This window comes from Monodelphis domestica, chromosome 3 (genome assembly GCF_027887165.1).
Source record: "Monodelphis domestica isolate mMonDom1 chromosome 3, mMonDom1.pri, whole genome shotgun sequence".
NCBI classification, from domain to species: domain Eukaryota; kingdom Metazoa; phylum Chordata; class Mammalia; order Didelphimorphia; family Didelphidae; genus Monodelphis; species Monodelphis domestica.
Window position 1 is genome coordinate 466584268 of NC_077229.1, and position 9123 is coordinate 466593390.

Consider the following 9123-nt stretch of genomic DNA (forward strand, 5'->3'; position numbering starts at 1 on the left):
GAATGGAAATTTAGAGTTGGAAGGGATCTTATGGGTGATCTAATTTGACAGCCTTGTTTTGTAGATGAGTAAACTGAAGCTCCTAAAGCTTAAGAGAATTTTTCTGATTTCACAGCTACTAGGAATCTAAGGCAGAATTTGAAGTCAGATCTCCTGACTTCCACTCATATTTCTTATGTAAAACCACCTCACTACAAAACTGTCTTCAAGGGTGTTGTATTCCAATTTTATTCAATTACTTATAAATTATAGCAACATGCAATTTTTTCTTTGCAGTGGAAGTCAAATCTACTTCTATATAAAGTTTTGGCTTATGTGATTTACTCATCAATTTTCTTTTCTTTTCTCTTTTTGGGTCCCATAGGGTCATAATTGACAGAGCCAGGATCTGAAGATGAGCCTAGTTAAGCTTCACAGAGATGATCACTGGGCTGACTGTAGGGGCATTCCATATTTTTGTTCCATGAATTTTCAAAAAACATATCCCAAGTTACAGAAGGGTTGCAATCTGTATTTTTGGAGAAAATATTCACATTGATGAAATCACAAATCCTTGAAGTATTGAAATATATAGGTCATGTTAAATATTCAAGTATACTTTTAGAGAATGCAGAAAGTTAACACTTTCAAATTCAAATCAAAGAGTATTTTATTAAGTATGCAGTTTTATAAATATCATTCACTTTCAGTGTGCTGATGGATAGGTATTTAAAGTCATACTTGAGAAGTATTGAATTCTACTCTAAAGCAATGATGTCAAATTCAAATAGAAGTGGATCCCTGAACCACATATTGTCTTAGAAAATCATACATTAATATTAGCTGTTTTATGTTGTATTTTTATTTATTTTGTTAAACATTTCTCAATTACATTTTAATCTGGTATGGGCTGCCCTAGAGAGTTTTGCCTTAGAGTTCTTTTGTCTAGTGATAAAAATTCTCCATTCCCTAGTGTCTAGTGAAATTTTTCAATGTTATAAAATAGTATTAAAAAGGTTTTCACCCTGAAGCATGTTGAAAATAGAGGTACTAGAACAGATCTGTTTTCCCAGAGGTAAACCACAATAAACTTCCCTACCTAACTTAGTGAATTTGAATTTTTCATCATGATCATCCATCTTTTTTTTTAAGAGAAGAGTTGAGTGCAATGAAGTCAAGTACAGTATTTATTCATTCATTAGGAGGAACAAAAATATGGATCATGATAGAAAGTATTTCTGTTTAAATTTACTCATGTACTTAAATATTCAAGTTTAAAGACTTATGAACTCAGATCAATGCAATGACCAGCTGTGACTTCAGAGGCCTGATGATGAAGCTTGCTGCTCATAATAGATTCAAGATGCAAATTGAGATATCCATCTTCAGACTTGTCATATATATATATATATATATGTATATATATATTTGTTTGACTAGCTTATTTTTCAGGAAGGTATTTTTTAAACAGTGTGGGGGGTGGTAATCTGGAGGAAAAGGGATCAAATGATAATGATGGTTAAAAAGGTAAAAAATAGGAGAGTCAGCAAAACATGTTATACAATGCAGGGAGAGGTTTATAAAAGGACAAAGATAACAAAGATAGACAGTTTCAAATATATATTACATACTTTTTAAAAGATCAGGCTTTCGTAATGGAGATTTGAAGTTTCATATATGTCTATTTCTGTTCTTTGCAGATAGAAATGCTTATGTTAATAAGTTATTGTCAAATATAAAAATAGTAGAAATAAAGATTTTTTCCAAAATGTAAATGGGGATAACAAAATAATTGGAACTGAAAATTGTTAAATTATATCCACCAATCTTGGCACTTTGGTTATGGAGCATTGTATACAATGCCAGACTTTTTGGTTGGTGGTTATTTTTTTTCCTTAAACATTATTTTATTTGGACAATTTCAAACATTATTTCTTGGATACAAAAATCATTTTCTTTTCCTCCCTACTCTCCCACCCTCCTTCCCATAGCCGATGTGTGATTCCACTGGGTATCACTTGTGTCCTTGATCCAAACCCATTTCCATGTTGTTGGTGTTTGCACTGGGATGTTCATTTAGAGTCTACATCCCCAATCATATCCTCTCAGCCCCTGTAGTCAAGCAGTAGCCTTTCCTTGGTGTTTTTACTCCCACAGTTTTTCCTCTACATGTGGATAGTGTTTTTTTCTCATAGATCCCTACAGATTGTTCAGGGACATTCCCTTGACACTAAGGGCTAAGTCTATTACATTCAATTGTACCACAGTGTATCAGTCTCTGTGTACAATGTTCTCCTGGTTCTGCTCCTCTCACTCTACATTACTTCCTGGAGGTTTTTCCAGCCTCCATGGAATTCCTCTAGTTCATTATTCCTTTGAGCACAATAGTATTCCATCACCAACATATACCACAATTTGTTCAGCCATTCTCCAATTGAAGGGCATCCCCTCATTTTCCAGTTTTTGGCCACCACAAAGAGAGCAGCTATGAATATTCTTGTATAAGTCTTTTCCTAATTATCTCTTTGGGGTACAAACCCAACAGTGCTATGGCTGGGTCAAAAGGTAGGTAGTCTTTTAGCACCCATTGGGCATAGTTCCAAATTGCCCTCCAGAATGGTTGGATCAATTCACAACTCCACCAGCAATGAATTAATATCCCGATTTTGCCACATCCCCTCCAGCATTCATTACTTTCTGTAGCTGTCATGTTAGTCAATCTGCTAGGTGTGAGGTGATACCTCAGAGTTGTTTTGATTTGCATCTCTCTGATGATCAGAGATTTAGAACACTTTTTAATGTGCTTATTAATAGTTTTGATTTCTTTAACTGAAAATTGCCTATTCATGTCCCTTGCCCATTTTTCAATTGGAGAATGGCTTGATTTTTTGTACAACTGGTTTAGCTCTTTATAGATTTGAGTAATTAGACCTTTGTCAGAGGTTTTTGTTATGAAGATTATTTCCCAATTTGTTGCTTTCCTTCTAATTTTAGTTACATTGGTTTTGTTTGTACAAAAACTTTTAAATTTGATGTAGTTAAAATTATTTATTTTGCATTTTGTGACTCTTTCTAAGTCTTGCTTGGTTTTAAAATCTTTCCCTTCCCAAAGGTCTGACATGTATACTATTCTGTGTTCACCTAATTTACTTATAGTTTCCTTCTTTATATTCAAGTCATTCTCCCATTCTGAGTTTATCTTGGTGTAGGCTGTAAGGTGTTGATCCAAACCTAATCTCTCCCCCACTCTCTTCCAATTTTCCCAGCAGATTTTATCAAATACTGGATTTTTGTCCCAAAAGCTGGGGTCTTTGGGTTTGTCAAAGACTGTCTTACTGAGGTCATTTACCCCAAGTCTATTCCACTGATCCTCCTTTCTGTCTCTTAGCCAGTACCAAATTGTTTTGATGATCACTGCTTTATAGTATAGTTTGAGATCTGGGACTGCAAGGCCTCCTTCTTTTGCATTTTTTTCATTATTTCCCTAGATATCCTTGATCTTTTGTTCTTCCAAATGAACTTTACTACGGTTTTTTCTAATTTAGTAAAAATTTTTTTTGGAAATTCAATGGATATTTCACTAAATAGATAAGTTTGGGTAGGATGGTCATTTTTATTATGTTATCTCGTCCTACCCACGAGCAGTTAATGTTTTTCCAATTGCTCAAATCTAGTTTTATTTGTGTGGAAAGTGTTTTGTAGTTGTGTTCATATAGTTCCTGTGTTTGCCTGGGCAGATAGAGTAATAAGTATTTTATATTACTGTGATTTTGAGTGGAATTTGCCTTTCTAATTCCTGCTGCTGAGATGTGTTGGAGATATATAGAAATGCTGATGACTTATGTGGGTTTATTTTCTATCCTGAAACTTTGCTAAAGTTGTTGACTATTTCCACTAGCTTTTTAGTTGATTCTCTAGGATTCTTTAAGTAGACCATCATGCAATCTGCAAAGAGTGATAGCTTGGTCTCCTCATTGCCTATTTTAATACCCTCAATTTCTTTTTCTTCTCTAATTGCTACTGCTAGTGTTTCCAGTACAATGTTGAATAATAAATATGATAATGGGCATCCTTGCTTCACTTCTGATCTTATTGGGAATGCATCTATTTTATCCCCATTGCAGATGATGTTGACTGATGGTTTTAGATAGATACTGTTTATTATTTTTAGGAAAGACCCTTCTATTCCTATACTTTTTAGTATTTTCAATAGGAATGAATGTTGTATTTTGTCAAAAGCTTTTTCTGTGTCTATTGAGATAATGATGTAATTTTTGTTGGTTTGCTTGTTGATATGGTCAATTATGTGGATGGTTTTCCTGATATTGATGATATTGAACCATCCTTGCATTCCTGGTATAAATCCCACCTGATCATAGTGAATAATCCTTGTGATGACTTGCTGGAGTCTTTTTGATAATATCCTGTTTAAAATTTTTGCATCTACAATCATTAAGGAGATTGGTCTGTAGTTTTCTTTCTCTGTTTTTGGCCTGCCTGGCTTTGGGATCAGTACCATATTTGTGTTGTAAAATGAATTTGGTAGAACTCCCTCTTTTCTTATTATGTCAAATAGTTTGTATAGTATTGGGATTAGCTGTTCTTTGAATGTTTGATAGAATTCACTTGTGAATCCATCAGGCCCTAGGGATTTTTTCTTGGGGAGTTCTTTGATGGCCTGTTCAATTTCTTTTTCTGATATGGGATTATTTAAGAATTCTATTTCTTCTTCTGTTAATCTAGGTGATTTATATTTTTGTAAATATTCATCCATATCACCTAGATTGGCATATTTATTGCCACATAATTGGGCAAAATAGTTTTTAATGATTGCCTTAATTTCCTCTTCATTGGAGGTGAGTTCTCCCTTTCCATCCATGATGCTGTTAATTTGGTTTTCCTCTTTCCTCTTTTTTATTAGATTGACCAATACTTTGTCTATTTTTTTCAAAGTACCAGGTTCTAGTCTTATTTATTAGTTCAATAGTTCTATAACTTTCAATTTTATTCATTTCTCCCTTAATTTTTAGGATCTCTAATTTGGTTTTCTTCTGGGGGATTTTAATTTGTTTGGTTTCAAATTTTTTAATTTGCATGTCCAATTTATTGACCTCTGCCCTCCCTAATTTGTTAATATATGAACTCAAGGATATAAATTTTCCCCTGAGTACTGCTTTCACTGAATCCCATAGAGTTTGAAAGGATGTCTCATCATTGTCATTTTATTCAATGAAATTATTAATTGTTTCTATGATTTATTCTCTAGCTAGTCAATTTTGGAGAATCATATTATTTAATTTCCAATTAATTTTTGATTTGGCTCTCCATGTACCCTTACTGATCATTATTTTTATTGCCTCATGATCTGAAAAGGTTGCATTTATTATTTCTGCTTTTCTACAATTGTATGCCATGTTTTTAATGACCTAGTACATGGTCAATCTTTGTGAGTGTGCCATGTGCTGCTGCAAAGAAGGTGTATTCCTTTTTGTCCCTATTTATTTTTCTACATATATCTATTAACTCTTATTTTTCTAAAATTTCATTCGCCTCTTTTACTTCTTTCTTATTTATTTTTTATTTGATTTATCTAAATTTGATAGTGGTATGTTCAGGTCTCCCACGAGTATAGTTTTACTATCTATTTTCTCCTTCAATTCTGTTAGTTACTCCATTAGAAATTTGGGTGCTATACCATTTGGTGCATACATGTTGATTAGTGATATTTCCTCATTGTCTATACTCACTTTTTATCAGGATGTATTTACCTTCCCTTTCCCTTTTAATCAGGTCTATTTTTACTTTGGCTTTGTCAGATATCATGATTGCTACTCCTGCCTGCTTTCTGTCAGTTGAGGTCTGTAATATTTATTGGGAAAGGAAATGGGATTGGGAAAAATGGGTGATAATGGAAGGTTTGTATGGGGGTATGGAGGAGTTAAGGGGAGAGAGGGTATACTGCTTGGTGAGGGAAGGGAGGGAGATGCCCCCTGCTGAGAGGAAGCAGCAGGGGTCCAATAAGGACTCTTTGTCCTGGAATGATTGAATTGAAGTTCAGCTTCCTCTATGACCAGAAAAGATAGTCCACTTATCTGACTGCGAATCCAAAATATATAAAGTTTAATAACTAGTTGGGATTGGAGTTTTTTCTCAGCTTTAGACCTGAGGCCCAGCCCCAGAGGCTGGCGGAGAGTTTGTCCCCCTCCCGTCTACTCTCATTGTTCTAATTCAGAATCTTAGCAGTACACAGAAAGCAAACAAGAACAGGTCTAACCTTCAGAACAGATTGGACTTGAATCTTCAGGCTGAACCAAGAAAGAGCATGGCACTCCAGACTGGGCTGAACAAGCTCCTCTCTCCTCCAACACCAGGAAGCAAGCCCCATCCGGCAGAAAGGAAGTGCTAGTCACAAGACCCAACTGCCACTCCCAGTTGGGCCCTTCCCCCACAAACTGTCAGTCTTGTTTCCTTTCCACAGGTCCAATAGGTCATACTCCACCCTTTAATTCTGACCTTGTGAGTATCTACTCGCCTCATGTGCATTTCTTGTAGACAACATATGGTAGGAATTTGGATTCTAATCTACTCTCCTATTCGTCTATGTTTTATGGGTGAGTTCATCCCATTCATGTTCAAAGTTATGATTGACACTTTTGAATTCCCTAGCATTTTGAATTTTGAATTCCTATTTGGAAAGGAAACAAGACTGACAGTTTGTGGGGGAAGGGCCCAACTGGGAGTGGTAATTGGGTCTTGTGACTAGCACTTCCTTCCTGTCGGGAGTGGCAGTGGGGTCTGGTGACTAGTCCTTCCTTCCTGCCAGCGGGGGTCTGGCTTCCGGGTGTCGGAGGAGAGAGGAGCTTGTTCAGCCCAGTCTGGAGTGGCATGCTCTTTTTGGTTCAGCCCAAAGACACAGGCTTCTAAAGGTTAGAATTGTTCTTGTTTGCTTTCTGTCTATTGCTAAGATTCTGAATTAGAAAAATGAGAGTAGACGGGAGTGGGACAAACCCTCCGCCAGCCTCTAGGGCCTGGCCCTATACTCTGAAGATAAGGAAAAACTCCAATTCCAACTGGATTATTAAACTTTATATTATTTAAATTCGCAGTCAGATAAGTGGACTATCTTTTCTGGTCATAGAGGGAGCTGAACTTCTTTTCAGTCATCAAGGCAATAAAAAACCTTATCGGACCCCTGTTGTTTCCTCTCAGCAGGGGTCATCTCCCTCCCCTGCTTCACCAAACAGTGTTTCCTCTCTCCCCTTAACTCCTCCATACCCTATAGAAACCTCCCATTTATCCCCATTTTTCCCAATCCTATTTCCTTTCCCAATAAATATTACAATGTGCTTTTCTTGTAGACAACATATGGTAGGAATCTGGATTCTAATCTCTCCTATTCATCTATGTTTTATGGGTGAGTTCATCCCCTTCATGTTCAAAGTTATGATTGACACTTTTGAATTCCCTAGCATTTTGATATCCTCTCCTAGTTCTGTCTTTTCTTATTTTGCTATATCCTTTTAACCCAGTGGTTTACTTTTAGTCAATCCCCGTATTCCCCTCCCTTGATATGCTTCCCTTTCTGGCCCCTCCCTTTTTGTTCCCTTCTTGTTTTTCTGGGTCTGTTAAGTTCCCTCCCTCCTCTTCTTCCCTCCCTTATTTTGAATTCCCTTCCCCCTACCCCCCTTAGTTTTCCCTTCTTCCTTACCCTGTAGGATAAGATAGACTTCAAGATCCCAATGGATCTAGATGCTCTTCCCTCTTAGAATTGATTTCACTGAGAGTAATGTTCGAGTATTACCTATTAGTACTCTCTTCCTCTCCCCTTTATAAGAGTATTCTTCCTCTCCCCTTCCCATGTGTATATTTGTGTTTCAAAGATTATTCTATTTATTTTATTTCTTCAAGTATCTCTTGTTACCATCATCGATTCCCCCTTTTTTGCTTATCATTTTATAGCCTTTAATGCCCCAATGTTTTCCTATGAATGATTCTTCTATTTAGTATAACAAATAAAACATTTTGAGTGTTACAAATAACATTTTCCCCATATATTAATATATGTAATTTGATCTAATTGTAGCCCTTAAGGAAGAGTTTGAATAAAAAAAAACATTTTTCTCCTTTTCCATCTTTTTCATATTTACCTTTTCATGTTTCTCTTGATCTTTGTGTTTGGATATCAAACTTTCCTCTTAGTTCTGGTCTTTTCCTTACAAATACTTGGAAATCTTCTATTTTGTTGAATGCCCATACTTTCCCCTGGAAATATATAGTCAGTTTTGATGGATAGGTGATTCTTGGTTGAAGACCCAGTTTTCTTGCCTTTCTAAATATCCTGTTCCAGGACTTGTGGTCTTTTAGTGTGGAAACTGCCAGGTCTTGTGTGATCCTGATTGGTGCTCCTTTGTATCTGAATTGTTTTTTTTTTTGGCTTCTTGTAGGATTTTCTCCTTAGCTTGAAAGCTCTGGAATTTGGCAATTACATTTATGGGAGTTGTTTTTTGGGGGGTTTAGCGTAGAGGGTGTTCTATGAACTCTTTTAATGTCTATTTTGCCCTCTTGTTCAAGAACTTCAAGGTAGTTTTCTTGGATGATCTCTTGTAGTATGGTATCAAGGTTTCTGATTATTTCTGACTTTTCAGGTATACCAATGATTCTCAAATTGTCTCTCCTTCCTCTGTTTTCCTGATGTTTCACCTTGTCAGTGAGATATTTTATGTTTTCTTCTATTTTGTCACTCTTTTGACTTTGCTTTATTAATTCTTGCTGTTTTTCAAGATCATTGGTTTCCAGATGCTCAATTCTGGTCCTTAAGGCCTGGTTTTCTGTTATAATCTTTTGGTTTTCTGCTTTCAACTTTTGGTATTCAGCTATGATTTCTTCATTTTTTTAAACCATTTCCCACTTCTGTAACCAGAAGGCTTTCATCTTTTTGATAAGCTCCAATTAAAATTCTTCCAGGGTTTGTGGGCAATTTCCAGTTTTTTTAGCTTTTTCCCTTTGTTTGAATTTCATCCAGTATTTCCTCTGTAGCCTGGGTTTTTCCTTCAAAAAATTTTTGAGGGTGACTGCCTTTTTTTGTTTGTTTGTTTTGGAAGCAGTTTGAGGCTCCTGCACACAATTAGCCATTTTCATGGATGT